Source organism: Perissodus microlepis, chromosome 14 (assembly GCF_051167445.1).
Source record: "Perissodus microlepis isolate ML-2025 ecotype Zambia chromosome 14, ASM5116744v1, whole genome shotgun sequence".
NCBI lineage: Eukaryota > Metazoa > Chordata > Actinopteri > Cichliformes > Cichlidae > Perissodus > Perissodus microlepis.
This window is the reverse complement of record NC_140474.1, coordinates 4,219,718-4,245,375: the sequence shown is the minus strand read 5'-3', so window position 1 is coordinate 4,245,375 and position 25,658 is coordinate 4,219,718. Positions and strand designations below refer to the sequence as shown.

Genomic DNA, 25,658 nt, shown 5'->3' with positions numbered 1-25,658 from the left:
TGGAACTGCGCGCTTTCTTCTATTTCTTCTTTTGAACAACGAGGAGAGGGCCCAGCCAGACGGCAGACCCTGCCAAAAATAGGTGCAACTCCTTAGCCTCACTCTCCACGGAAGTCTTTAGTAAAAGGCGAAAGACTTGTACGTTTTGAAGAGAAGCCAGAGTGTGTGTTTCTTTGGCCTCGCAGGAAGCCGCAGTGACTCCTCGTCCCGGCTTCCGGCGTCACGGTAGGCCCTGTTTGCTTGGCTGAAGGGGCAGATCTCAGGCCCCGCCTGCTCTGCTCCAGAGTTCCACTTTGACAGGAGAGGGGTGACTGGAGAGGAGCACGTTCGCGGCTTCAGGCTGCTTTCTGGCTCTTGGCTTGGCAGACCTTACTTTGTTTGGCTTTCTTGCTTTTGCACAAAGTCAGCAAAGGGGGCACCGTTCCCGGAGGCGCTGCAATACCGGGTCGATGCGTGGAGCGAACGGAGCGAGCCCCTTATTCGGCTCCCTGTTCTAAAAATGCGTTTAATACGTTGCCCCCGAATCGGGGGCGTATCAGATATTAAACTGATAAGAACAGATACTACACTTGATCTTAGCCAAAAGGCCGAGAAGCGATGGCCTCCTGCAGGTTCCTGGCTGAGCCGCCATCTCGGGACACTTCTCGCTTGTGACGGTGCGCTCTTTCACTTGGCTCACAGGGAGGGAACCGCTTCAAATCTCCGCCCACCCACAGTACCTCAGAGGCCTGCGGAGCTCCCTGGAACTGCGCGCTTTCGTCTATTTCTTCTTTTGAACAACGAGGAGAGGGCCCAGCCAGACGGCAGACCCTGCCAAAAATAGGTGCAACTCCTTAGCCTCACTCTCCACGGAAGTCTTTAGTAAAAGGCGAAAGACTTGTACGTTTTGAAGAGAAGCGAGAGTGTGTGTTTCTTTGGCCTCGCAGGAAGCCGCAGTGACTCCTCGTCCCGGCTTCCGGCGTCACAGTAGGCCCTGTTTGCTTGGCTGAAGGGGCAGATCTCAGGCCCCGCCTGCTCCGCTCCGCTCCAGAGTTCCACTTTGACAGGAGAGGGGTGACTGGAGAGGAGCATGTTCGCGGCTTCAGGCTTCTTTCTGGCTGCTTTCTGGCTCTTGGCTTGGCAGACCTTACTTTGTTTGGCTTTCTTGCTTTTGCACAAAGTCAGCAAAGGGGGCACCGTTCCCGGAGGCGCTGCAATACCGGGTCGATGCGCGGAGCGAACGGAGCGAGCCCCTTATTCGGCTCCCTGTTCTAAAAATGCGTTTAATACGTTGCCCCCGAATCGGGGGCGTATCAGATATTAAACTGATAAGAACAGATTTTTTTTTTTTTTTTTTTTTTTCCTTTTTTTATTTTCAAAAAACAGAATATCACGTACATGTACATTGTAAAACATCCCAAAGAATAAACCCATTCTAAACAAAACGAGACATTTTCTCTCTCCATTGATCAAAATGTTCAGACGTCCTTTCTACGAGTACTGTGGCATCTTAATAGCAAAATAACAAGTCATAAAGAGGAAAACCACACATTCAATTGCACAGTCATACCAAAGTTACATCACATCTTCTAAATTGACATAAAAACCCCATTACCTTATTTTCCAATCCTTTTCTCAACTCAATACTAGTCTTACCATGTGTTGCTCTCAACGTAACGAACGAGGCAAAACAAAAAAAACTTTCCTTCTTAGGCCTCTAAATTAAGTGGCTTCTAAGGAATGTCTTTCCATCTATCTTTGATTGTATCCCACCCCCATTTCAATTTCTCCAGCAGCCGCACTTTTTCTATTTCCTTCTCTACCAATCTACATACACTCTTGGCTGTCCATTTGTATGACCCCAAAATATACCCTTGCCGGGCCTTCCACAAATATAGTTTTACCAAGGACACTAATAACAAAGACTTTCCCTTTCGGTTACTTCCCTTCTCCCATCCCGTAAGGAACATTACTTCATCATACGAAATCCCTTTTAAACAAACATACTGCTTCTGCATTTCACCCCACACTTCCCCCGCAAAGGGGCATCCCCACATTACATGCTCTATTGTTTCTTCTGTTTGACATGTGCTTCTCGGACAGTTCTTATTATCACATAATCTATGTGCATGCATTATTGATCTTACCGGTATTTTTTTATGCAGCAGCAGCCAGTTTAAATCCCTGCAGCCGTTGCTCAGTCCCTTCTCCTGAGCTCGTATCCATACCTCCTCCTGCACCCATGTATTTTGGGTGTGTATTTTCTGCACCATGGCTCTATACAATTTTTTTTGATTCAACATGAGGTCTTTATCCTTATATTCCTGATGCTTCTCCCGCCATTTAATCATCCTTGAAAAATAGTCTGGTCTGCTTTCCGCCCTTGGCACCCTATTATCCCACTCGATCAATTGTCTCATGGGACCGGATAACCAAAAGCGGATCAAGACTTGGCATTTATGTACATTGGGCCTATTCAATAAGTTACATATATTGCTGTAATACATCACGTCCAATTTCAAGGGGATGTTAGGGACATCCCTCCCACCTTTTGGTATTGTCTGATACATAATTGTTCTTTTTACATATTCATACCCCCCCCAAATTAATTTGAAAATTCCCTGTGTTAATTTCTTCCTGTAAGTCTGTGGTATTGGGAAAACATATGCCAAATGCAATAGGGCAGGTAAAATGTCAGCTTTTACGGCCAGTACTTTGCCAGTTATAGTAAGCTTTCTTTTAGACCACATCCCCAATTTCTTTGAGATCTTCGCTATCTTCAAATCCCAGTTATAATTTGCATCCCCCCCTGGATTTCCAAAATCAATGCCCAGGACCCGCATGGGCCCTTCACACAAAGAAAGCCCGCAAAGCGTCTCTCTCCTACCTGCCCATCGTCCCAAAAATTTATATTTTGATTTCTCCTTATTGACCTTTGACCCCGCAGCGCTCTCAAAGGTCTGTATTGTTCGCATCATCTCCCTCACACTTCCATCATCTTCCAAGTAAAGAACTATGTCGTCAGCGTACTGGGAGATCTTCAACACCTCCCCCCCTGGCAAGGGCACTCCTCTAATTTTCTCGTTTCCTCTTATTGCACATGCTAAAGGTTCTACATATATAACATAGAGTAGGGCGGACAGGGGGCAGCCCTGCCGTAGCCCTCTCGTTTGTTGTACTTCCTCTGTTAAGTGTCCATTTATCTTTATCTTGCAGATTATGTCAGTATACATCATACTTATCCAATTCAAAAATTTTCCTCCTATATCAAAAGTTCTCATCACCTTCCATAAGAAATCATGATTGACCCTATCAAACGCTTTTTCCTGATCAAGTGTTACGCATATTGTTGTCAAGTTCCTCTCTTCGATATATGTAAGCACATCTCTATGTAGTTGTAAGTTCCAACCAATCTGCCTGCCCTTTACCCCGCATGTCTGGTCTGCATTAATAATAGCAGGCAAGACTCGGGCCAGGCGTCTTGCTAGAGTTCGACTCAAAATTTTGTAGTCCACACAGACCATTGAAAGAGGCCTATAATTTGAAAGCGCAGCAGGTGAGCCTTTCTTATGTAGTAAACTTATCACACCCGTCCTCATACTCTTTGGCATTCTACCCGTTTCACACATTTCATCAAATACCTCCAACAAGTGGTCTCCGATGAGATCCCAAAAGGTGATGTAAAACTCCTTTGTGAGTCCATCTATCCCAGGTACCTTGTTATTCTTCATTGTCTTTATCGCCTCGTATAGTTCGTGGTTTGTTATGCTCCTTTCCAGAAGCTTCCTTGCGTCCTCTGGTAACCTCTCTTTCAGAAAACCCAAAACCATTTCTTGAGCCCCTCTATCTACTTCTTCCACACCAAACAATGAACTGTAGTACTCCTCTACCATCTTCAAAATATTGTCCCGTCCAGTAACCGATTTCCCTTCCCTTTCCAGTTCCATAATTGCCCCTTTTTCCTCTCTCTTTTTCATTTGAGCAAAAAAATAGGCCGAGCACTTCTCCTGTTGCATATACTCCTCCTGCATAAATTTAAACATTCTTGTTTTCGCCCTCTCCTGAAACAAGACCTCCTGTTCCTTTAATAATATATTCAGTTCCTCGCTCTCTTCCCAATTTTTTTCCTTATTCCTCTGAGCTTCTATCCCTGCAATCTTTTCCTGAAGCTTCTTAAAACCCTCTTTAGAAGCCTGCGCTCTCTGTGTACTATAAGCAATTGAAAAAAATTTTATTTTCTTTTTCGTTTCTTCCCACCACCTCCCTCTGTTTTCGTACAAACCTTTCAAATCCACCCAATTTCCGAAAATTCCTCTAAATCTTTCCCTATACTCATGTTCTGTCAGAATATCATTGTTCAATTTCCAATAAGCCTTACCGAAAGTTACTTCTCCAAAACTTACCGTTGCCCAAATTGCTTTGTGATCTGTGAAGGGGGCAGGAATTGTCCCCCCTCCTGTTACCTTTTCCTTATCTCCTACCAATATATAATCCAATCTGCTCTTCATTCCCCGACTATTTTCCCATGTGTGACCAACCCCTTTGCCTAATATCTTTCCCATCGTATCCACCAGTCTATACTTAGTCATAAAATCTCTAAGCAAAGGCGATCCACCATCCTTATCAAGTGAGCAGTTTAAGTCTCCTCCCACAATGGTCACCTTACTTGTCATAAAGCAAATGTCCAGCCCAGCAAATAGTTCTCTGCGGGCCCGTGGTTCTGCATGTGCATAAATATTGACCGCGCGACAGTGAAGTCCAGCTTTCTTGATGTCCACCACCAATACTCTGCCTTGAATTACAGAAAAGGTGTCTATAATTTTGATACTTTTCCTCCCGCACAGGACTCCCACCCCTGATCCGTATACACTCCCCACGCTCCATACTGCTTCACCTCCTCCCCACTCCTCGGTGAAAAGGAGTACGTCGCCTTCATCTCTTAAGTGTGCTTCCTGAACCATGCATATATCGAAATCACACACTGTCAAAAATTCATATACCGCTCTCCTTTTCCAGATAAGAACAGAACTGATAAGAACAGATACTACACTTGATCTTAGCCAAAAGGCCGAGAAGCGATGGCCTTCTGCAGGTTCCTGGCTGAGCCGCCTTCTCGGGACATTTCTCGCTTGTGACGGTGCGCTCTTTTACTTGGCTAGCAGGGTAGGAGCCACTTCAAATCTCCGCCCACCCACAGTACCTCAGAGGCCTGCGGAGCTCCCTGGAACTGCGCGCTTTCATCTATTTCTTCTTTTGAACAACGAGGAGAGGGCCCAGCCAGACGGCAGACCCTGCCAAAAAAAGGTGCAACTCCTTAGCCTCACTCTCCACGGAAGTCTTTAGTAAAAGGCGAAAGACTTGTACGTTTTGAAGAGAAGCCAGAGTGTGTGTTTCTTTGGCCTCGCAGGAAGCCGCAGTGACTCCTCGTCCCGGCTTCCGGCGTCACGGTAGGCCCTGTTTGCTTGGCTGAAAGGGCAGATCTCAGGCCCCGCCTGCTCTGCTCCAGAGTTCCACTTTGACAGGAGAGGGGTGACTGGAGAGGAGCGTGTTCGCGGCTTCAGGCTGCTTTCTAGCTCTTGGCTTGGCTTTCTTGCTTTTGCACAAAGTCAGCAAAGGGGGCACCGTTCCCGGAGGCGCTGCAATACCGGGTCGATGCGTGGAGCGAACGGAACGAGCCCCTTATTCGGCTCCCTGTTCTAAAAATGCGTTTAATACGTTGCCCCCGAATCAGGGGCGTATCAGATATTAAACTGATAAGAACAGAGACTACACTTGATCTTAGCCAAAAGGCCGAGAAGCGATGGCCTCCTGCAGGTTGCTGGCTGAGCCGCCTTCTCGGGACACTTCTCGCTTGTGACGGTGCGCTCTTTCACTTGGCTCACAGGGAGGGAACCGCTTCAAATATCCGCCCACCCACAGTACCTCAGAGGCCTGCGGAGCTCCCTGGAACTGCGCGCGTTCTTCTATTTCTTCTTTTGAACAACGAGGAGAGGGCCCAGCCAGACGGCAGACCCTGCCAAAAATAGGTGAAACTCCTTAGCCTCACTCTCCACGGAAGTCTTTAGTAAAAGGCGAAAGACTTGTACGTTTTGAAGAGAAGCCAGAGTGTGTGTTTCTTTGGCCTCGCAGGAAGCCGCAGTGACTCCTCGTCCCGGCTTCCGGCGTCACGGTAGGCCCTGTTTTCTTGGCTGAAGGGGCAGATCTCAGGCCCCGCCTGCTCTGCTCCAGAGTTCCACTTTGACAGGAGAGGGGTGACTGGAGAGGAGCATGTTCGCGGCTTCAGGCTGCTTTCTGGCTCTTGGCTTGGCAGACCTTACTTTGTTTGGCTTTCTTGCTTTTGCACAAAGTCAGCAAAGGGGGCACCGTTCCCGGAGGCGCTGCAATACCGGGTCGATGCGTGGAGCGAACGGAACGAGCCCCTTATTCGGCTCCCTGTTCTAAAAATGCGTTTAATACGTTGCCCCCGAATCGGGGGCGTATCAGATATTAAACTGATAAGAACAGATACTACATTTGATCTTAGCCAAAAGGCCGAGAAGCGATGGCCTCCTGCAGGTTGCTGGCTGAGCCGCCTTCTCGGGACACTTCTCGCTTGTGACGGTGCGCTCTTTCACTTGGCTCACAGGGAGGGAACCGCTTCAAATCTCCGCCCACCCACAGTACCTCAGAGGCCTGCGGAGCTCCCTGGAACTGCGCGCTTTCTTCTATTTCTTCTTTTGAACAACGAGGAGAGGGCCCAGCCAGACGGCAGACCCTGCCAAAAATAGGTGCAACTCCTTAGCCTCACTCTCCACGGAAGTCTTTAGTAAAAGGCGAAAGACTTGTACGTTTTGAAGAGAAGCCAGAGTGTGTGTTTCTTTGGCCTCGCAGGAAGCCGCAGTGACTCCTCGTCCCGGCTTCCGGCGTCACGGTAGGCCCTGTTTGCTTTGCTGAAGGGGCAGATCTCAGGCCCCGCCTGCTCTGCTCCAGAGTTCCACTTTGACAGGAGAGGGGTGACTGGAGAGGAGCACGTTCGCGGCTTCAGGCTGCTTTCTGGCTCTTGGCTTGGCAGACCTTACTTTGTTTGGCTTTCTTGCTTTTGCACAAAGTCAGCAAAGGGGGCACCGTTCCCGGAGGCGCTGCAATACCGGGTCGATGCGCGGAGCGAGCGGAGCGAGCCCCTTATTCGGCTCCCTGTTCTAAAAATGCGTTTAATACGTTGCCCCCGAATCGGGGGCGTATCAGATATTAAACTGATAAGAACAGATACTACACTTGATCTTAGCCAAAAGGCCGAGAAGCGATGGCTTTATGCAGGTTCCTGGCTGAGCCGCCTTCTCGGGACACTTCTCACTTGTGACGGCGCGCTCTTTCACTTGGCTCACAGGGTAGGAGCCGCTTCAAATCTCCGCCCACCCACAGTACCTCAGAGGCCTGCGGAGCTCCCTGGAACTGCGCGCTTTCTTCTATTTCTTCTTTTGAACAACGAGGAGAGGGCCCAGCCAGACGGCAGACCCTGCCAAAAATAGGTGCAACTCCTTAGCCTCACTCTCCACGGAAGTCTTTAGTAAAAGGCGAAAGACTTGTACGTTTTGAAGAGAAGCCAGAGTGTGTGTTTCTTTGGCCTCGCAGGAAGCCGCAGTGACTCCTCGTCCCGGCTTCCGGCGTCACGGTAGGCCCTGTTTGCTTGGCTGAAGGGGCAGATCTCAGGCCCCGCCTGCTCCGCTCCGCTCCAGAGTTCCACTTTGACAGGAGAGGGGTGACTGGAGAGGAGCACGTTCGCGGCTTCAGGCTGCTTTCTGGCTCTTGGCTTGGCAGACCTTACTTTGTTTGGCTTTCTTGCTTTTGCACAAAGTCAGCAAAGGGGGCACCGTTCCCGGAGGCGCTGCAATACCGGGTCGATGCGTGGAGCGAACGGAGCGAGCCCCTTATTCGGCTCCCTGTTCTAAAAATGCGTTTAATACGTTGCCCCCGAATCGGGGGCGTATCAGATATTAAACTGATAAGAACAGATACTACACTTGATCTTAGCCAAAAGGCCGAGAAGCGATGGCCTCCTGCAGGTTCCTGGCTGAGCCGCCTTCTCGGGACACTTCTCGCTTGTGACGGTGCGCTCTTTCACTTAGCTCACAGGGAGGGAACCGCTTCAAATCTCCGCCCACCCACAGTACCTCAGAGGCCTGCGGAGCTCCCTGGAACTGCGCGCTTTCGTCTATTTCTTCTTTTGAACAACGAGGAGAGGGCCCAGCCAGACGGCAGACCCTGCCAAAAATAGGTGCAACTCCTTAGCCTCACTCTCCACGGAAGTCTTTAGTAAAAGGCGAAAGACTTGTACGTTTTGAAGAGAAGCCAGAGTGTGTGTTTCTTTGGCCTCGCAGGAAGCCGCAGTGACTCCTCGTCCCGGCTTCCGGCGTCACGGTAGGCCCTGTTTCCTTGGCTGAAGGGGCAGATCTCAGGCCCCGCCTGCTCTGCTCCAGAGTTCCACTTTGACAGGAGAGGGGTGACTGGAGAGGAGCACGTTCGCGGCTTCAGGCTGCTTTCTGGCTCTTGGCTTGGCAGACCTTACTTTGTTTGGCTTTCTTGCTTTTGCACAAAGTCAGCAAAGGGGGCACCGTTCCCGGAGGCGCTGCAATACCGGGTCGATGCGTGGAGCGAACGGAGCGAGCCCCTTATTCGGCTCCCTGTTCTAAAAATGCGTTTAATACGTTGCCCCCGAATCGGGGGTGTATCAGATATTAAACTGATAAGAACAGATACTACACTTGATCTTAGCCAAAAGGCCGAGAAGCGATGGCCTCCTGCAGGTTCCTGGCTGAGCCGCCTTCTCGGGACACTTCTCGCTTGTGACGGTGCGCTCTTTCACTTGGCTCACAGGGAGGGAACCGCTTCAAATCTCCGCCCACCCACAGTACCTCAGAGGCCTGCGGAGCTCCCTGGAACTGCGCGCTTTCGTCTATTTCTTCTTTTGAACAACGAGGAGAGGGCCCAGCCAGACGGCAGACCCTGCCAAAAATAGGTGCAACTCCTTAGCCTCACTCTCCACGGAAGTCTTTAGTAAAAGGCGAAAGACTTGTACGTTTTGAAGAGAAGCCAGAGTGTGTGTTTCTTTGGCCTCGCAGGAAGCCGCAGTGACTCCTCGTCCCGGCTTCCGGCGTCACGGTAGGCCCTGTTTGCTTGGCTGAAGGGGCAGATCTCAGGCCCCGCCTGCTCCGCTCCGCTCCAGAGTTCCACTTTGACAGGAGAGGGGTGACTGGAGAGGAGCACGTTCGCGGCTTCAGGCTGCTTTCTGGCTCTTGGCTTGGCAGACCTTACTTTGTTTGGCTTTCTTGCTTTTGCACAAAGTCAGCAAAGGGGGCACCGTTCCCGGAGGCGCTGCAATACCGGGTCGATGCGTGGAGCGAACGGAGCGAGCCCCTTATTCGGCTCCCTGTTCTAAAAATGCGTTTAATACGTTGCCCCCGAATCGGGGGCGTATCAGATATAAAACTGATAAGAACAGATACTACACTTGATCTTAGCCAAAAGGCCGAGAAGCGATGGCCTCCTGCAGGTTCCTGGCTGAGCCGCCTTCTCGGGACACTTCTCGCTTGTGACGGTGCGCTCTTTCACTTGGCTCACAGGGAGGGAACCGCTTCAAATCTCCGCCCACCCTCAGTACCTCAGAGGCCTGCGGAGCTCCCTGGAACTGCGCGCTTTCTTCTATTTCTTCTTTTGAACAGCGAGGAGAGGGCCCAGCCAGACGGCAGACCCTGCCAAAAATAGGTGCAACTCCTTAGCCTCACTCTCCACGGAAGTCTTTAGTAAAAGGCGAAAGACTTGTACGTTTTGAAGAGAAGCCAGAGTGTGTGTTTCTTTGGCCTCGCAGGAAGCCGCAGTGACTCCTCGTCCCGGCTTCCGGCGTCACGGTAGGCCCTGTTTGCTTGGCTGAAGGGGCAGATCTCAGGCCCCGCCTGCTCCGCTCCGCTCCAGAGTTCCACTTTGACAGGAGAGGGGTGACTGGAGAGGAGCACGTTCGCGGCTTCAGGCTGCTTTCTGGCTCTTGGCTTGGCAGACCTTACTTTGTTTGGCTTTCTTGCTTTTGCACAAAGTCAGCAAAGGGGGCACCGTTCCCGGAGGCGCTGCAATACCGGGTTGATGCGTGGAGCGAACGGAGCGAGCCCCTTATTCGGCTCCCTGTTCTAAAAATGCGTTTAATACGTCGCCCCCGAATCGGGGGCGTATCAGATATTAAACTGATAAGAACAGATTTTTTTTCTTTTTCTTTATTTGCTTTCCAAAACATTTCCATACTTTACATTTACATTTCACATTTCTCATACATCTTAAGATATTACTTTCCAAATCATTGTCATACCTTCATTTCTTTACTCCTAAATAAACATTCTACAGAAAGAAAAGAGAAGTTGATCAACAAGAAAATCCCACAAAATGAAAGACCAGAAACCGAAGAAACAATCGCGTTTCTATTATCTTGCTCCTTATCACTTACCACCTTTTTTTTGGTGGTTTTAAAAATGTGATTTTCCACCTATCCTTAATTGTATCACTTCCCCACTTTTCTAATTCGTGCCAGTATATACTTTCAAATTCTTTCTCTATTGCCTTAACTGTTCCTATCTCTCCCCATTTATACACTCCAGTTATATGTCCCTGCCTTGCTTTCCATAATTTAAGTTTTACAATTGATATCAGCATACAAATTATTTTGTTTTGTTCTTTTCCCACTCCTTTAACCCCAAACGAAGTGATTTCATCATATGTCACATTCTCCAAGCACTTATAACTCTCTTTCACCCCATCCCACACCTTTCTTGCATATTCACATCCCCATAATACATGTTCAATTGTTTCATCTTCCATACAGTTTTTCCGTGGACAGACTTTTTGCTTCCCCAAATTGTGGGCATACATCGTGACCCTGACTGGTAGCCTTCTATGCAAGTGCAACCAATTAAAATCTTTAAGCCCGTTCTTAAAACTCTTGTCCTGGGCCCGTACCCACACTTCAGAGCTCACCATTACTGGATTGACATTGAGTTTCTGTACCAGTTTCCTATATAGTAACTTATGATTTATCACTGTATCCTCATCTTTACATTCCGTATATCTCCTCCCCCACTTTACCATTCGCTGGAAGTACTCCGGCCTAGTCTCAGCTTTAGGGCCTTTATTATCCCACCCTATTAGAAACCGGTATGGTATGGACAGCCAAAGCCATATCAGGATTTGGCATTTGTGTATATATGTCTTTTTCAGGAGTATACATACATTGCTATAAAATATTGCATCCAGCTTCAGAGGAACGTTTGGCACATCCCTCCCTCCATCTGCTATTTCCTGATGCATTAGCGCCCTTTTCACATATTCATAGCCCCCCCATATGAAATTAAATATTCCCCTCATCAGTTGAGCTCTATACTTCTGCGGCATCGGAAAGACGTAGGCCAAATGTAACAGCTTTGGCAATACATCGGCCTTTGCAACCAACACTTTCCCTGAAACGGAAAGTTTTCTTGTCTTCCATAATCCCAGGTTTTTTTCGACTGCAGTCATCTTCTTTTTCCAATTACACAATGCATCCCCCTCCCCATTCCCAAAAGAAATTCCTAATACGTCCATAGGGCCTTCACACAACATAAAATCACAGATCTTGTCCTTCCTCCCCTCCCACTTCCCAAGGTATTTGTACCTAGTCTTCTCCTTGTTTATTCTCGATCCAGTTGCTTTTTCATAATCATATAGAAGGTCTATCACTCCCCTTAAGCTTTCATCATCTGCCAAGTATAATATTGTGTCATCCGCGTATTGTGATATTTTTAAGCTCTCGCCCCGGGGCAGCGTTATCCCTTTAACAGCGTGGCTCCCCCTTATTGCACAAGCCAGGGGTTCTGCGTACAAAACAAACAGCACCACAGAGAGCGGGCACCCTTGCCGCAATCCTCTTGTTTGTTGCACTTTATCCGTTAAATGCCCATTAATTTTGATTTTTGAATTTATGCCCTTATATAAAACCTTTACCCATTTTGTAATGACTCCTCCTAGACCCAGCCCCTCCATAACCTTCCACAAAAAAGCGTGGTGTACTCTATCGAAAGCTTTCTGCTGATCCAGGCTAACACATATTGCAGCAATGTTTCTCTCCTTTACATATGCGAGTACATCCCTGTGTAGATGTAAGTTCCATGTGATTTGCCTCCCCTGTACCCCACAAGTTTGGTCCATTTCCACTATGTGTGACATGACTCCTGCTAGCCTATTCGCCAGAACCTTACTCAGTACTTTATAGTCCACGCACAGCATAGTTAGTGGCCTGTAATTGTCTAGTTGGTTCGGGTTTCCTTTCTTAAACAGAATAGTCACCACTCCCGTTTTCATGCTTTCCGGCATCTCTCCTTCCTCCATGATTTCCTTAAAAACCTCCAAAAGGTGGATCCCCACCATATCCCAAAACGCCACGTAAAATTCTTTTGTTAGGCCGTCTATACCGGGCACCTTATTGGCCTTCATTGCCGTTACCACATTATACACCTCCCCTACTGTCAATTCCCCCCCCCCAGCTTGCCATTTTCTTCTTCGGGTAGCCTTCTCCTTAGCGATCTTATAAAAACCTCCCCCTTCCCCTCATCCAAGCTCTCCTTTGTAAACAATTTTCCATAATATTCTTCCACCGTTCTTAACAAATCATCTTTCCCCCTTATCACCTTTCCATCCCTCTCCAGTTCCGTTATAACCCCCCTCTTATCCCTAGTCTTCATTTTGCTAAAAAAGTATGAGGAGCATTTCTCATTCTCCTCATACTCTTCCTGTTTTAATTTATATATTACGGCCCTCGCTTTCCTCTCAAGTAATTCCTCCTGTCTCATTTTTAAATTTTCCAAGTACCCTTCCTTTTTAATTTCCCTTCCCCTATTTTCCATAACATAGATTTTTTCTATTTCTTTTTGTATTGTGTCGAACTCTTTCTTTCGGACTTTTGCCCTCTCTGTACAATATTCGACCGTAAAGTTTTTGATTTTTTTTCTTTATGTCCTCCCACCAAACCACGTTGTTACTGTATAAGCTTTTCATCTCGGCCCATATCGGGAAGATTTTCATGAAGCCTTCCCTATAGGCTTTCTCTGCGAGGACGTCGTTGTTAAACTTCCAATACCCTTTTCCAAAGTCTGGCCCTACTATCTCGAGCTCCACATCAACTGCTTGATGATCTGTGAAGAGGGCCGGTATTGTTTTTCCCTCTATTATTTTGCACTTTTTTTCTACTAAAATGTAATCTAACCTACTCTTCACCCCCCTTGTGTTCTTCCAAGTATACCCCACTTGCTTTCCCAGTAACTTCCCCATTACGTCAATTAATCCATATTTCTTAATGAAGGTCCTAAAGGGGCGGGAAAACTTTTCCCTTTCCAAAGAGCAATTAAAATCCCCTCCCACAATAATATCTTTCCTAGTCAAAAAACAAGTATCCATTTTTTGGAAAAGGTCCTTACGTAGCCCGTGCTCCACCTGTGCATATACATTTATTATCCGGCATTGAGTCCCATTTTTATCGATATCCACCACCATTACCCTTCCTTGTATTACAGTAAAGCTCTCAATTATCCGAATATCTTTATCCCCACATAACACCCCAACTCCAGTCCCATGTACCCCCCCCAATGCTCCAAGAAGCTTCCCCTCCCCTCCATTCCTCAGTAAACAAAGCAACATCCCTCTCATCTCTCAGATGAGCTTCCTGGACCAAACAAACATCGAAATTGTAGCTCAATAAAAATTCATAAACAATTTTTCTCTTTTGGGCACTTTTTAGCCCCCTAGCATTCAGGGCAATTATCCGTATTTTCCCCATACCATAAACAAAAAGCAAGTGGAGCACTAAGGGCAAAAAAAATAAAATAAATAAATAAAGAGAAAAAAAGAACAGATACTACACTTGATCTTAGCCAAAAGGCCGAGAAGCGATGGCCTCCTGCAGGTTCCTGGCTGAGCCGCCTTCTCGGGACACTTCTCGCTTGTGACGGTGCGCTCTTTCACTTGGCTCACAGGGAGGGAACCGCTTCAAATCTCCGCCCACCCACAGTACCTCAGAGGCCTGCGGAGCTCCCTGGAACTGCGCGCTTTCTTCTATTTCTTCTTTTGAACAACGAGGAGAGGGCCCAGCCAGACGGCAGACCCTGCCAAAAATAGGTGCAACTCCTTAGCCTCACTCTCCACGGAAGTCTTTAGTAAAAGGCGAAAGACTTGTACGTTTTGAAGAGAAGCCAGAGTGTGTGTTTCTTTGGCCTCGCAGGAAGACGCAGTGACTCCTCGTCCCGGCTTCCAGCGTCACGGTAGGCCCTGTTTTCTTGGCTGAAGGGGCAGATCTCAGGCCCCGCCTGCTCTGCTCCAGAGTTCCACTTTGACAGGAGAGGGGTGACTGGAGAGGAGCACGTTCGCGGCTTCAGGCTGCTTTCTGGCTCTTGGCTTGGCAGACCTTACTTTGTTTGGCTTTCTTGCTTTTGCACAAAGTCAGCAAAGGGGGCACCGTTCCCGGAGGCGCTGCAATACCGGGTCGATGCGTGGAGCGAGCGGAGCGAGCCCCTTATTCGGCTCCCTGTTCTAAAAATGCGTTTAATACGTTGCCCCCGAATCGGGGGCGTATCAGATATTAAACTGATAAGAACAGATACTACACTTGATCTTAGCCAAAAGGCCGAGAAGCGATGGCTTTATGCAGGTTCCTGGCTGAGCCGCCTTCTCGGGACACTTCTCACTTGTGACGGTGCGCTCTTCCACTTGGCTCACAGGGTAGGAGCCGCTTCAAATCTCCGCCCACCCACAATACCTCAGAGGCCTGCGGAGCTCCCTGGAACTGCGCGCTTTCGTCTATTTCTTCTTTTGAACAACGAGGAGAGGGCCCGGCCAGACGGCAGATCCTGCCAAAAATAGGTGCAACTCCTTAGCCTCACTCTCCACGGAAGTCTTTAGTAAAAGGCGAAAGACTTGTACGTTTTGAAGAGAAGCCAGAGTGTGTGTTTCTTTGGCCTCGCAGGAAGCCGCAGTGACTCCTCGTCCCGGCTTCCGGCGTCACGGTAGGCCCTGTTTGCTTGGCTGAAGGGGCAGATCTCAGGTCCCGCCTGCTCTGCTCCAGAGTTCCACTTTGACAGGAGAGGGGTGACTGGAGAGGAGCACGTTCGCGGCTTCAGGCTGCTTTCTGGCTCTTGGCTTGGCAGACCTACTTTGTTTGGCTTTCTTGCTTTTGCACAAAGTCAGCAAAGGGGGCACCGTTCCCGGAGGCGCTACAATACCGGGTCGATGCGCGGAGCGAACGGAGCGAGCCCCTTGTTCGGCTCCCTGTTCTAAAAATGCGTTTAATACGTTGCCCCCGAATTGGGGGCGTATCAGATATTAAACTGATAAGAACAGATACTACACTTGATCTTAGCCAAAAGGCCGAGAAGCGATGGCCTCCTGCAGGTTCCTGGCTGAGCCGCCTTCTCGGGACACTTCTCGCTTGTGACGGTGTGCTCTTTTACTTGGCTCACAGGGTAGGAGCCGCTTCAAATCTCCGCCCACCCACAGTACCTCAGAGGCCTGCGGAGCTCTCTGGAACTGCACGCTTTCGTCTATTTCTTCTTTTGAACAACGAGGAGAGGGCCCAGCCAGACGGCAGACCCTGCCAAAAATAGGTGCAACTCCTTAGCCTCACTCTCCACGGAAGTCTTTAGTAAAAGGCGAAAGACTTGTACGTTTTGAAGAGAAGCCAGAGTGTGTGTTTCTTTGGCCTCGCAGGAAGCCGCAGTGAATCCTCGTCCCGGCTTCCGGCGTCACGGTAGGCCCTGTTTTCTTGGCTGAAGGGGCAGATCTCAGGCCCCGCCTGCTCTGCTCCAGAGTTCCACTTTGACAGGAGAGGGGTGACTGGAGAGGAGCACGTTCGCGGCTTCAGGCTGCTTTCTGGCTCTTGGCTTGGCAGACCTTACTTTGTTTGGCTTTATTGCTTTTGCACAAAGTCAGCAAAGGGGGCACCGTTCCCGGAGGCGCTGCAATACCGGGTCGATGCGTGGAGCGAGCGGAGCGAGCCCCTTATTCGGCTCCCTGTTCTAAAAATGCGTTTAATACGTTGCCCCCGAATCGGGGGCGTATCAGATATTAAACTGATAAGAACAGATACTACACTTGATCTTAGCCAAAAGGCCGAGAAGCGATGGCTTTATGCAGGTTCCTGGCTGAGCCGCCTTCTCGGGACACTTCTCACTTGTGACGGTGCGCTCTTCCACTTGGCTCACAGGGTAGGAGCCGCTTCAAATCTCCGCCCACCCACAGTACCTCAGAGGCCTGCGGAGCTCCCTGGAACTGCGCGCTTTCGTCTATTTCTTCTTTTGAACAACGAGGAGAGGGCCCGGCCAGACGGCAGACCCTGCCAAAAATAGGTGCAACTCCTTAGCCTCACTCTCCACGGAAGTCTTTAGTAAAAGGCGAAAGACTTGTACGTTTTGAAGAGAAGCCAGAGTGTGTGTTTCTTTGGCCTCGCAGGAAGCCGCAGTGACTCCTCGTCCCGGCTTCCGGCGTCACGGTAGGCCCTGTTTGCTTGGCTGAAGGGGCAGATCTCAGGCCCCGCCTGCTCTGCTCCAGAGTTCCACTTTGACAGGAGAGGGGTGACTGGAGAGGAGCACGTTCGCGGCTTCAGGCTGCTTTCTGGCTCTTGGCTTGGCAGACCTACTTTGTTTGGCTTTCTTGCTTTTGCACAAAGTCAGCAAAGGGGGCACCGTTCCCGGAGGCGCTGCAATACCGGGTCGATGCGCGGAGCGAACGGAGCGAGCCCCTTGTTCGGCTCCCTGTTCTAAAAATGCGTTTAATACGTTGCCCCCGAATCGGGGGCGTATCAGATATTAAACTGATAAGAACAGATACTACACTTGATCTTAGCCAAAAGGCCGAGAAGCGATTGCCTTCTGCAGGTTCCTGGCTGAGCCGCCTTCTCGGGACACTTCTCGCTTGTGACGGTGTGCTCTTTTACTTGGCTCACAGGGTAGGAGCCGCTTCAAATCTCCGCCCACCCACAGTACCTCAGAGGCCTGCGGAGCTCCCTGGAACTGCGCGCTTTCTTCTATTTCTTCTTTTGAACAACGAGGAGAGGGCCCAGCCAGACGGCAGACCCTGCCAAAAATAGGTGCAACTCCTTAGCCTCACTCTCCACGGAAGTCTTTAGTAAAAGGCGAAAGACTTGTACGTTTTGAAGAGAAGCCAGAGTGTGTGTTTCTTTGGCCTCGCAGGAAGCCGCAGTGACTCCTCGTCCCGGCTTCCGGCGTCACGGTAGGCCCTGTTTGCTTGGCTGAAGGGGCAGATCTCAGGCCCCGCCTGCTCCGCTCCGCTCCACTCCAGAGTTCCACTTTGACAGGAGAGGGGTGACTGGAGAGGAGCACGTTCGCGGCTTCAGGCTGCTTTCTGGCTCTTGGCTTGGCAGACCTTACTTTGTTTGGCTTTCTTGCTTTTGCACAAAGTCAGCAAAGGGGGCACCGTTCCCGGAGGCGCTGCAATACCGGGTCGATGCGTGGAGCGAACGGAGCGAGCCCCTTATTCGGCTCCCTGTTCTAAAAATGCGTTTAATACGTTGCCCCCGAATCGGGGGCGTATCAGATATTAAACTGATAAGAACAGATACTACACTTGATCTTAGCCAAAAGGCCGAGAAGCGATGGCCTCCTGCAGGTTCCTGGCTGAGCCGCCTTCTCGGGACACTTCTCGCTTGTGACGGTGCGCTCTTTCACTTGGCTCACAGGGAGGGAACCGCTTCAAATCTCCGCCCACCCACAGTACCTCAGAGGGCTGCGGAGCTACCTGGAACTGCGCGCTTTCTTCTATTTCTTCTTTTGAACAACGAGGAGAGGGCCCAGCCAGACGGCAGACCCTGCCAAAAATAGGTGCAACTCCTTAGCCTCACTCTCCACGGAAGTCTTTAGTAAAAGGCGAAAGACTTGTACGTTTTGAAGAGAAGCCAGAGTGTGTGTTTCTTTGGCCTCGCAGGAAGCCGCAGTGACTCCTCGTCCCGGCTTCCGGCGTCACGGTAGGCCCTGTTTTCTTGGCTGAAGGGGCAGATCTCAGGCCCCGCCTGCTCTGCTCCAGAGTTCCACTTTGACGGGAGAGGGGTGACTGGAGAGGAGCACGTTCGCGGCTTCAGGCTGCTTTCTGGCTCTTGGCTTGGCAGACCTTACTTTGTTTTGGCTTTCTTGCTTTTGCACAAAGTCAGCAAAGGGGGCACCGTTCCCGGAGGCGCTGCAATACCGGGTCGATGCGTGTAACGAACGGAGCGAGCCCCTTATTCGGCTCCCTGTTCTAAAAATGCGTTTTATACGTTGCCCCCGAATCGGGGGCGTATCAGATATTAAGCTGATAAGAACAGATACTACACTTGATCTTAGCCAAAAGGCCGAGAAGCGATGGCCTCCTGCAGGTTCCTGGCTGAGCCGCCTTCTCGGGACACTTCTCGCTTGTGACGGTGCGCTCTTTCACTTGGCTCACAGGGAGGGAACCGCTTCAAATCTCCGCCCACCCACAGTACCTCAGAGGCCTGCGGAGCTCCCTGGAACTGCGCGCTTTCGTCTATTTCTTCTTTTGAACAACGAGGAGAGGGCCCAGCCAGACGGCAGACCCTGCCAAAAATAGGTGCAACTCCTTAGCCTCACTCTCCACGGAAGTCTTTAGTAAAAGGCGAAAGACTTGTACGTTTTGAAGAGAAGCCAGAGTGTGTGTTTCTTTGGCCTCGCAGGAAGCCGCAGTGACTCCTCGTCCCGGCTTCCGGCGTCACGGTAGGCCCTGTTTGCTTGGCTGAAGGGGCAGATCTCAGGCCCCGCCTGCTCTGCTCCAGAGTTCCACTTTGACAGGAGAGGGGTGACTGGAGAGGAGCACGTTCGCGGCTTCAGGCTGCTTTCTGGCTCTTGGCTTGGCAGACCTTACTTTGTTTTGGCTCTCTTGCTTTTGCACAAAGTCAGCAAAGGGGGCACCGTTCCCGGAGGCGCTGCAATACCGGGTCGATGCGTGTAACGAACGGAGCGAGCCCCTTATTCGGCTCCCTGTTCTAAAAATGCGTTTTATACGTTGCCCCCGAATCGGGGGCGTATCAGATATTAAGCTGATAAGAACAGATACTACACTTGATCTTAGCCAAAAGGCCGAGAAGCGATGGCCTCCTGCAGGTTCCTGGCTGAGCCGCCTTCTCGGGACACTTCTCGCTTGTGACGGTGCGCTCTTTCACTTGGCTCACAGGGAGGGAACCGCTTCAAATCTCCGCCCACCCACAGTACCTCAGAGGCCTGCGGAGCTCCCTGGAACTGCGCGCTTTCGTCTATTTCTTCTTTTGAACAACGAGGAGAGGGCCCAGCCAGACGGCAGACCCTGCCAAAAATAGGTGCAACTCCTTAGCCTCACTCTCCACGGAAGTCTTTAGTAAAAGGCGAAAGACTTGTACGTTTTGAAGAGAAGCCAGAGTGTGTGTTTCTTTGGCCTCACAGGAAGCCGCAGTGACTCCTCGTCCCGGCTTCCGGCGTCACGGTAGGCCCTGTTTGCTTGGCTGAAGGGGCAGATCTCAGGCCCCGCCTGCTCTGCTCCAGAGTTCCACTTTGACAGGAGAGGGGTGACTGGAGAGGAGCACGTTCGCGGCTTCAGGCTGCTTTCTGGCTCTTGGCTTGGCAGACCTTACTTTGTTTGGCTTTCTTGCTTTTGCACAAAGTCAGCAAAGGGGGCACCGTTCCCGGAGGCGCTGCAATACCGGGTCGATGAGCGGAGCGAACGGAGCGAGCCCCTTATTCGGCTCCCTGTTCTAAAAATGCGTTTAATACGTTGCCCCCGAATCGGGGGCGTATCAGATATTCAACTGATAAGAACAGATACTACACTTGATCTTAGCCAAAAGGCCGAGAAGCGATGGCCTCCTGCAGGTTCCTGGCTGAGCCGCCTTCTCGGGACACTTCTCGCTTGTGACGGTGCGCTCTTTCACTTGGCTCACAGGGAGGGAACCGCTTCAAATCTCCGCCCACCCACAGTACCTCAGAGACCTGCGGAGCTCCCTGGAACTGCGCGCTTTCTTCTATTTCTTCTTTTGAACAACGAGGAGAGGGCCCAGCCAGACGGCAGACCCTGCCAAAAATAGGTGCAACTCCTTAGCCTCACTCTCCACGGAAGTCTTTAGTAAAAGGCGAAAGACTTGTACGTTTTGAAGAGAAGCCAGAGTGTGTGTTTCTTTGGCCTCGCAGGAAGCCGCAGTGACTCCTCGTCCCGGCTTCCGGCGTCACGGTAGGCCCTGTTTGCTTGGCTGAAGGGGCAGATCTCAGGCCCCGCCTGCTCCGCTCCGCTCCAGAGTTCCACTTTGACAGGAGAGGGGTGACTGGAGAGGAGCACGTTCGCGGCTTCAGGCTGCTTTCTGGCTCTTGGCTTGGCAGACCTTACTTTGTTTTGGCTTTCTTGCTTTTGCACAAAGTCAGCAAAGGGGGCACCGTTCCCGGAGGCGCTGCAATACCGGGTCGATGCGTGGAGCGAGCGGAGCGAGCCCCTTATTCGGCTCCCTGTTCTAAAAATGCGTTTAATACGTTGCCCCCGAATCGGGGGCGTATCAGATATTAAACTGATAAGAACAGATTTTTTTTTTTTTTTTTTTTTTTTTCTTTTCTTTATTTGCTTTCCAAAACATTTCCATACTTTACATTTCACATTTCTCATACATCTTAAGATATTACTTTCCAAATCATTGTCATACCTTCATTTCTTTACTCCTAAATAAACATTCTACAGAAAGAAAAGAGAAGTTGATCAACAAGAAAATCCCACAAAATGAAAGACCAGAAACCGAAGAAACAATCGCGTTTCTATTGTCTCGCTCCTTATCACTTACCACCTTTTTTTTGGTGGTTTTAAAAATGTGATTTTCCACCTATCCTTAATTGTATCACTTCCCCACTTTTCTAATTCGTGCCAGTATATACTTTCAAATTCTTTCTCTATTGCCTTAACTGTTCCTATCTCTCCCCATTTATACACTCCAGTTATATGTCCCTGCCTTGCTTTCCATAATTTAAGTTTTACAATTGATATCAGCATACAAATTATTTTGTTTTGTTCTTTTCCCACTCCTTTAACCCCAAACGAAGTGATTTCATCATATGTCACATTCTCCAAGCACTTATAACTCTCTTTCACCCCATCCCACACCTTTCTTGCATATTCACATCCCCATAATACATGTTCAATTGTTTCATCTTCCATACAGTTTTTCCGTGGACAGACTTTTTGCTTCCCCAAATTGTGGGCATACATCGTGACCCTGACTGGTAGCCTTCTATGCAAGTGCAACCAATTAAAATCTTTAAGCCCGTTCTTAAAACTCTTGTCCTGGGCCCGTACCCACACTTCAGAGCTCACCATTACTGGATTGACATTGAGTTTCTGTACCAGTTTCCTATATAGTAACTTATGATTTATCACTGTATCCTCATCTTTACATTCCGTATATCTCCTCCCCCACTTTACCATTCGCTGGAAGTACTCCGGCCTAGTCTCAGCTTTAGGGCCTTTATTATCCCACCCTATTAGAAACCGGTATGGTATGGACAGCCAAAACCATATCAGGATTTGGCATTTGTGTATATATGTCTTTTTCAGGAGTATACATACATTGCTATAAAATATTGCATCCAGCTTCAGAGGAACGTTTGGCACATCCCTCCCTCCATCTGCTATTTCCTGATGCATTAGCGCCCTTTTCACATATTCATAGCCCCCCCATATGAAATTAAATATTCCCCTCATTAGTTGAGCTCTATACTTCTGCGGCATCGGAAAGACGTAGGCCAAATGTAGCAGCTTTTGCAATACATCGGCCTTTACAACCAACACTTTCCCTGAAACGGAAAGTTTTCTTGTCTTCCATAATCCCAGTTTTTTTTCGACTGCAGTCATCTTCTTTTTCCAATTACACAATGCATCCCCCTCCCCATTCCCAAAAGAAATTCCTAATACGTCCATAGGGCCTTCACACAACATAAAATCACAGATCTTGTCCTTCCTCCCCTCCCACTTCCCAAGGTATTTGTACCTAGTCTTCTCCTTGTTTATTCTCGATCCAGTTGCTTTTTCATAATCATATAGAAGGTCTATCACTCCCCTTAAGCTTTCATCATCTGCCAAGTATAATATTGTATCATCCGCGTATTGTGATATTTTTAAGCTCTCGCCCCGGGGCAGCGTTATCCCTTTAACAGCGTGGCTCCCCCTTATTGCACAAGCCAGGGGTTCTGCGTACAAAACAAACAGCACCACAGAGAGCGGGCACCCTTGCCGCAATCCTCTTGTTTGTTGCACTTTATCCGTTAAATGCCCATTAATTTTGATTTTTGAATTTATGCCCTTATATAAAACCTTTACCCATTTTGTAATGACTCCTCCTAGACCCAGCCCCTCCATAACCTTCCACAAAAAAGCGTGGTCTACTCTATCGAAAGCTTTCTGCTGATCCAGGCTAACACATATTGCAGCAATGTTTCTCTCCTTTACATATGCGAGTACATCCCTGTGTAGATGTAAGTTCCATGTGATTTGCCTCCCCTGTACCCCACAAGTTTGGTCCATTTCCACTATGTGTGACATGACTCCTGCTAGCCTATTCGCCAGAACCTTACTCAGTACTTTATAGTCCACGCACAGCATAGTTAGTGGCCTGTAATTGTCTAGTTGGTTCGGGTTTCCTTTCTTAAACAGAATAGTCACCACTCCCGTTTTCATGCTTTCCGGCATCTCTCCTTCCTCCATGATTTCCTTAAAAACCTCCAAAAGGTGGATCCCCACCATATCCCAAAACGCCACGTAAAATTCTTTTGTTAGGCCGTCTATACCGGGCACCTTATTGGCCTTCATTGCCGTTACCACATTATACACCTCCCCTACTGTCAATTCCCCCCCCAGCTTGCCATTTTCTTCTTCAGGTAGCCTTCTCCTTAGCGATCTTATAAAAACCTCCCCCTTCCCCTCATCCAAGCTCTCCTTTGTAAACAATTTTCCATAATATTCTTCCACCGTTCTTAACAAATCATCTTTCCCCCTTATCACCTTTCCATCCCTCTCCAGTTCCGTTATAACCCCCCTCTTATCCCTAGTCTTCATTTTGCTAAAAAAGTATGAGGAGCATTTCTCATTCTCCTCATACTCTTCCTGTTTTAATTTATATATTACGGCCCTCGCTTTCCTCTCAAGTAATTCCTCCTGTCTCATTTTTAAATTGTCCAAGTACCCTTCCTTTTTAATTTCCCTTCCCCTATTTTCCATAACATAGATTTTTTCTATTTCTTTTTGTATTGTGTCGAACTCTTTCTTTCGGACTTTTGCCCTCTCTGTACAATATTCGACCGTAAACTTTTTGATTTTTTTCTTTATGTCCTCCCACCAAACCACGTTGTTACTGTATAAGCTTTTCATCTCGGCCCATATCGGGAAGATTTTCATGAAGCCTTCCCTATAGGCTTTCTCTGGGAGGACGTCGTTGTTAAACTTCCAATACCCTTTTCCAAAGTCTGGCCCTACTATCTCGAGCTCCACATCAACTGCTTGATGATCTGTGAAGAGGGCCGGTATTGTTTTTCCCTCTATTATTTTGCACTTTTTTTCTACTAAAATGTAATCTAACCTACTCTTCACCCCCCTTGTGTTCTTCCAAGTATACCCCACTTGCTTTCCCAGTAACTTCCCCATTACGTCAATTAATCCATATTTCTTAATGAAGGTCCTAAAGGGGCGGGAAAACTTTTCCCTTTCCAAAGAGCAATTAAAATCCCCTCCCACAATAATATCTTTCCTAGTCAAAAAACAAGTATCCATTTTTTGGAAAAGGTCCTTACGTAGCCCGTGCTCCACCTGTGCATATACATTTATTATCCGGCATTGAGTCCCATTTTTATCGATATCCACCACCATTACCCTTCCTTGTATTACAGTAAAGCTCTCAATTATCCGAATATCTTTATCCCCACATAACACCCCAACTCCAGTCCCATGTACCCCCCCAATGCTCCAAGAAGCTTCCCCTCCCCTCCATTCCTCAGTAAACAAAGCAACATCCCTCTCATCTCTCAGATGAGCTTCCTGGACCAAACAAACATCGAAATTGTAGCTCAATAAAAATTCGTAAACAATTTTTCTCTTTTGGGCACTTTTTAGCCCCCTAACATTCAGGGTAATTATCCGTATTTTCCCCATACCATAAACAAAAAGCAAGTGGAGCACTAAGGGCAAAAAAATAAATAAATAAATAAATAAAGAGAAAAAAATTACAATGAGTCTCTTGGTATATTTTACCTCCTCTCTTGGATTCTTTAACTATCCATATTGACGTGTAACAAAAGGTCTTTTATGAAAGAGTCCTCTGACTTTTCTTCGCTCTCGCCTTCCTCTTCCATATCTCCATCGCTTGTCACATCACTTAGGGGGGTATGCATGCACTCAGTCTGTGTTCCCCTCAACACATACCCCTCCACATTTCCACCTTCCTCCAAAACCTCCTCCCTAATATCCTGATCTCTTAGCTTACCATCTTCAGAGAAAGCGGCTGGACTCACCTTTCTCCTCCTTTTAGCAGACTTTCTCCGTGGTTTTCCGACCACTTCCCAACAATTTTGGGGTTCCTCCCCCTGCTGTACTTTCTCACCATCTTGCTCAAGACTCCTCTCTCCCTTCTCCTCACGTCGCTCCGTCCCCTCCTCCACACTTTCCACTTTGTCCTCGTTAGCCTGATTTCCAGCAGCTGGTACCGGCTCCTGTGGCCTTGCTCCTACACCAGAGTCTATTTCCTCTTCGCTACGTTCTTCCCCAATAAGTCCAGTCTTTACCACGGCTGAATAAGGCCGTGGCTTAGTACAATCTCTCGCCATGTGCGCATCCGAGTCACATAAGTGACATCTTCTGGGCTCCTTGCAGTCCCTCGTAATATGTCCAAGCTTGCCGCAACTCCTACACCTCACCTGGTCGCATTGTTCCACATTATGTCCAACACTCCCACATTTCCTACATGCTTGGGGCTGCCCTGCGTAAACAAGGAAGCCTCTGTCCGCTCCAATAGAAAAGACTGCAGGTGGGTGGCAATATCCATCTTCACTGTTCATATCCGCACTCAATTTGATGCGAAATTGTCTCTTTCCGGTCCATATGCCCAGACCGTCCTTTATCTTTCGTACTCCTGGGAGAACAGTAAGGTATCTCCCTAGAAAGTACCTGATAGTCTCTTCCGTGACCCATGGGTTATACATATGTATCGTTAAAATTCTGTAATCATTGCGATACAAAGGGGTCACCATATATCTCCGCAGTTCTTTATCTTCTTCCACAATGCTCTTCCTTCTCACTTCTTCCGCGTATTCTCCTGTACAGAATGTCACATCATAGTGCTTACTTGCGGTGCTCTGTTGTAGGCAGAATATCTTCTCCGGCTGTATCTTCAAGGCTTCGAAGAGAATTCTCCGTCCAAAAGTTATTCTGTCGTGAAGTTGTGTGTCTTTCTCCATGAGTTCAAATCTCAGCGTATTTCTTGTTCCAAAAGTCCATGCGTCCCTCTCTGAATAACTGGCCGACGACGTCGCCATCTTTCTTTGCTTCCCACCTCCTCTGATAAGAACAGATACTACACTTGATCTTAGCCAAAAGGCCGAGAAGCGATGGCTTTCTGCAGGTTCCTGGCTGAGCCGCCTTCT

General features: G+C 48.7%; 35 non-coding genes and 4 pseudogenes across 35 annotated transcripts; all 39 read right to left on the bottom strand.

The window, feature by feature from the left end:
- Positions 1 to 52: 52 nt before the first annotated feature.
- Positions 53 to 165, bottom strand: LOC146372966 (U5 spliceosomal RNA). Its single transcript, XR_014802626.1, has one exon. It is a non-coding gene; the product is annotated as a U5 spliceosomal RNA (small nuclear RNA).
- Positions 166 to 408: 243 nt separating this feature from the next.
- Positions 409 to 599, bottom strand: LOC146372965 (U2 spliceosomal RNA). The gene has a single exon (XR_014802464.1). It is a non-coding gene; the product is annotated as a U2 spliceosomal RNA (small nuclear RNA).
- A 194-nt stretch (positions 600 to 793) lies between these two features.
- Positions 794 to 906, bottom strand: LOC146372964 (U5 spliceosomal RNA). Its single transcript, XR_014802418.1, has one exon. It is a non-coding gene; the product is annotated as a U5 spliceosomal RNA (small nuclear RNA).
- Positions 907 to 1,165: 259 nt separating this feature from the next.
- LOC146372963 (U2 spliceosomal RNA) lies at positions 1,166 to 1,368 on the bottom strand (annotated as a pseudogene).
- Positions 1,369 to 4,895: 3,527 nt separating this feature from the next.
- LOC146372962 (U2 spliceosomal RNA) lies at positions 4,896 to 5,059 on the bottom strand (annotated as a pseudogene).
- Positions 5,060 to 5,253: 194 nt separating this feature from the next.
- LOC146372961 (U5 spliceosomal RNA) lies at positions 5,254 to 5,366 on the bottom strand. The gene has a single exon (XR_014802393.1). It is a non-coding gene; the product is annotated as a U5 spliceosomal RNA (small nuclear RNA).
- Positions 5,367 to 5,590: 224 nt separating this feature from the next.
- LOC146372960 (U2 spliceosomal RNA) lies at positions 5,591 to 5,781 on the bottom strand. Its single transcript, XR_014802585.1, has one exon. It is a non-coding gene; the product is annotated as a U2 spliceosomal RNA (small nuclear RNA).
- A 194-nt stretch (positions 5,782 to 5,975) lies between these two features.
- On the bottom strand, positions 5,976 to 6,088 carry LOC146372959 (U5 spliceosomal RNA). Its single transcript, XR_014802449.1, has one exon. It is a non-coding gene; the product is annotated as a U5 spliceosomal RNA (small nuclear RNA).
- Positions 6,089 to 6,331: 243 nt separating this feature from the next.
- Positions 6,332 to 6,522, bottom strand: LOC146372958 (U2 spliceosomal RNA). The gene has a single exon (XR_014802568.1). It is a non-coding gene; the product is annotated as a U2 spliceosomal RNA (small nuclear RNA).
- Positions 6,523 to 6,716: 194 nt separating this feature from the next.
- On the bottom strand, positions 6,717 to 6,829 carry LOC146372957 (U5 spliceosomal RNA). Its single transcript, XR_014802625.1, has one exon. It is a non-coding gene; the product is annotated as a U5 spliceosomal RNA (small nuclear RNA).
- Positions 6,830 to 7,072: 243 nt separating this feature from the next.
- Positions 7,073 to 7,263, bottom strand: LOC146372956 (U2 spliceosomal RNA). The gene has a single exon (XR_014802540.1). It is a non-coding gene; the product is annotated as a U2 spliceosomal RNA (small nuclear RNA).
- A 194-nt stretch (positions 7,264 to 7,457) lies between these two features.
- LOC146372955 (U5 spliceosomal RNA) lies at positions 7,458 to 7,570 on the bottom strand. The gene has a single exon (XR_014802624.1). It is a non-coding gene; the product is annotated as a U5 spliceosomal RNA (small nuclear RNA).
- Positions 7,571 to 7,818: 248 nt separating this feature from the next.
- LOC146372954 (U2 spliceosomal RNA) lies at positions 7,819 to 8,009 on the bottom strand. The gene has a single exon (XR_014802463.1). It is a non-coding gene; the product is annotated as a U2 spliceosomal RNA (small nuclear RNA).
- A 194-nt stretch (positions 8,010 to 8,203) lies between these two features.
- Positions 8,204 to 8,316, bottom strand: LOC146372953 (U5 spliceosomal RNA). Its single transcript, XR_014802623.1, has one exon. It is a non-coding gene; the product is annotated as a U5 spliceosomal RNA (small nuclear RNA).
- Positions 8,317 to 8,559: 243 nt separating this feature from the next.
- LOC146372952 (U2 spliceosomal RNA) lies at positions 8,560 to 8,750 on the bottom strand. Its single transcript, XR_014802534.1, has one exon. It is a non-coding gene; the product is annotated as a U2 spliceosomal RNA (small nuclear RNA).
- A 194-nt stretch (positions 8,751 to 8,944) lies between these two features.
- On the bottom strand, positions 8,945 to 9,057 carry LOC146372951 (U5 spliceosomal RNA). The gene has a single exon (XR_014802622.1). It is a non-coding gene; the product is annotated as a U5 spliceosomal RNA (small nuclear RNA).
- Positions 9,058 to 9,305: 248 nt separating this feature from the next.
- Positions 9,306 to 9,496, bottom strand: LOC146372950 (U2 spliceosomal RNA). Its single transcript, XR_014802533.1, has one exon. It is a non-coding gene; the product is annotated as a U2 spliceosomal RNA (small nuclear RNA).
- Positions 9,497 to 9,690: 194 nt separating this feature from the next.
- Positions 9,691 to 9,803, bottom strand: LOC146372949 (U5 spliceosomal RNA). The gene has a single exon (XR_014802621.1). It is a non-coding gene; the product is annotated as a U5 spliceosomal RNA (small nuclear RNA).
- Positions 9,804 to 10,051: 248 nt separating this feature from the next.
- LOC146372948 (U2 spliceosomal RNA) lies at positions 10,052 to 10,240 on the bottom strand. Its single transcript, XR_014802601.1, has one exon. It is a non-coding gene; the product is annotated as a U2 spliceosomal RNA (small nuclear RNA).
- Positions 10,241 to 13,735: 3,495 nt separating this feature from the next.
- Positions 13,736 to 13,918, bottom strand: LOC146372947 (U2 spliceosomal RNA). Its single transcript, XR_014802604.1, has one exon. It is a non-coding gene; the product is annotated as a U2 spliceosomal RNA (small nuclear RNA).
- Positions 13,919 to 14,112: 194 nt separating this feature from the next.
- Positions 14,113 to 14,225, bottom strand: LOC146372946 (U5 spliceosomal RNA). Its single transcript, XR_014802620.1, has one exon. It is a non-coding gene; the product is annotated as a U5 spliceosomal RNA (small nuclear RNA).
- Positions 14,226 to 14,468: 243 nt separating this feature from the next.
- Positions 14,469 to 14,659, bottom strand: LOC146372945 (U2 spliceosomal RNA). The gene has a single exon (XR_014802525.1). It is a non-coding gene; the product is annotated as a U2 spliceosomal RNA (small nuclear RNA).
- Positions 14,660 to 14,853: 194 nt separating this feature from the next.
- LOC146372944 (U5 spliceosomal RNA) lies at positions 14,854 to 14,966 on the bottom strand. The gene has a single exon (XR_014802389.1). It is a non-coding gene; the product is annotated as a U5 spliceosomal RNA (small nuclear RNA).
- A 242-nt stretch (positions 14,967 to 15,208) lies between these two features.
- On the bottom strand, positions 15,209 to 15,399 carry LOC146372943 (U2 spliceosomal RNA). The gene has a single exon (XR_014802563.1). It is a non-coding gene; the product is annotated as a U2 spliceosomal RNA (small nuclear RNA).
- A 194-nt stretch (positions 15,400 to 15,593) lies between these two features.
- Positions 15,594 to 15,706, bottom strand: LOC146372942 (U5 spliceosomal RNA). Its single transcript, XR_014802619.1, has one exon. It is a non-coding gene; the product is annotated as a U5 spliceosomal RNA (small nuclear RNA).
- A 243-nt stretch (positions 15,707 to 15,949) lies between these two features.
- Positions 15,950 to 16,140, bottom strand: LOC146372941 (U2 spliceosomal RNA). Its single transcript, XR_014802524.1, has one exon. It is a non-coding gene; the product is annotated as a U2 spliceosomal RNA (small nuclear RNA).
- Positions 16,141 to 16,334: 194 nt separating this feature from the next.
- LOC146372940 (U5 spliceosomal RNA) lies at positions 16,335 to 16,447 on the bottom strand. The gene has a single exon (XR_014802417.1). It is a non-coding gene; the product is annotated as a U5 spliceosomal RNA (small nuclear RNA).
- A 242-nt stretch (positions 16,448 to 16,689) lies between these two features.
- Positions 16,690 to 16,880, bottom strand: LOC146372939 (U2 spliceosomal RNA). Its single transcript, XR_014802517.1, has one exon. It is a non-coding gene; the product is annotated as a U2 spliceosomal RNA (small nuclear RNA).
- A 194-nt stretch (positions 16,881 to 17,074) lies between these two features.
- LOC146372938 (U5 spliceosomal RNA) lies at positions 17,075 to 17,187 on the bottom strand. Its single transcript, XR_014802618.1, has one exon. It is a non-coding gene; the product is annotated as a U5 spliceosomal RNA (small nuclear RNA).
- A 253-nt stretch (positions 17,188 to 17,440) lies between these two features.
- Positions 17,441 to 17,631, bottom strand: LOC146372937 (U2 spliceosomal RNA). Its single transcript, XR_014802462.1, has one exon. It is a non-coding gene; the product is annotated as a U2 spliceosomal RNA (small nuclear RNA).
- Positions 17,632 to 17,825: 194 nt separating this feature from the next.
- LOC146372936 (U5 spliceosomal RNA) lies at positions 17,826 to 17,938 on the bottom strand. Its single transcript, XR_014802613.1, has one exon. It is a non-coding gene; the product is annotated as a U5 spliceosomal RNA (small nuclear RNA).
- Positions 17,939 to 18,182: 244 nt separating this feature from the next.
- LOC146372935 (U2 spliceosomal RNA) lies at positions 18,183 to 18,373 on the bottom strand. The gene has a single exon (XR_014802580.1). It is a non-coding gene; the product is annotated as a U2 spliceosomal RNA (small nuclear RNA).
- A 194-nt stretch (positions 18,374 to 18,567) lies between these two features.
- Positions 18,568 to 18,680, bottom strand: LOC146372934 (U5 spliceosomal RNA). Its single transcript, XR_014802606.1, has one exon. It is a non-coding gene; the product is annotated as a U5 spliceosomal RNA (small nuclear RNA).
- Positions 18,681 to 18,924: 244 nt separating this feature from the next.
- On the bottom strand, positions 18,925 to 19,115 carry LOC146372933 (U2 spliceosomal RNA). Its single transcript, XR_014802579.1, has one exon. It is a non-coding gene; the product is annotated as a U2 spliceosomal RNA (small nuclear RNA).
- A 194-nt stretch (positions 19,116 to 19,309) lies between these two features.
- LOC146372932 (U5 spliceosomal RNA) lies at positions 19,310 to 19,422 on the bottom strand. The gene has a single exon (XR_014802603.1). It is a non-coding gene; the product is annotated as a U5 spliceosomal RNA (small nuclear RNA).
- Positions 19,423 to 19,665: 243 nt separating this feature from the next.
- Positions 19,666 to 19,856, bottom strand: LOC146372931 (U2 spliceosomal RNA). Its single transcript, XR_014802581.1, has one exon. It is a non-coding gene; the product is annotated as a U2 spliceosomal RNA (small nuclear RNA).
- A 194-nt stretch (positions 19,857 to 20,050) lies between these two features.
- Positions 20,051 to 20,163, bottom strand: LOC146372930 (U5 spliceosomal RNA). Its single transcript, XR_014802598.1, has one exon. It is a non-coding gene; the product is annotated as a U5 spliceosomal RNA (small nuclear RNA).
- Positions 20,164 to 20,412: 249 nt separating this feature from the next.
- On the bottom strand, positions 20,413 to 20,617 carry LOC146372929 (U2 spliceosomal RNA; annotated as a pseudogene).
- Positions 20,618 to 25,501: 4,884 nt separating this feature from the next.
- Positions 25,502 to 25,624, bottom strand: LOC146372928 (U2 spliceosomal RNA; annotated as a pseudogene).
- Between the last annotated feature and the right edge of the window lie 34 nt (positions 25,625 to 25,658).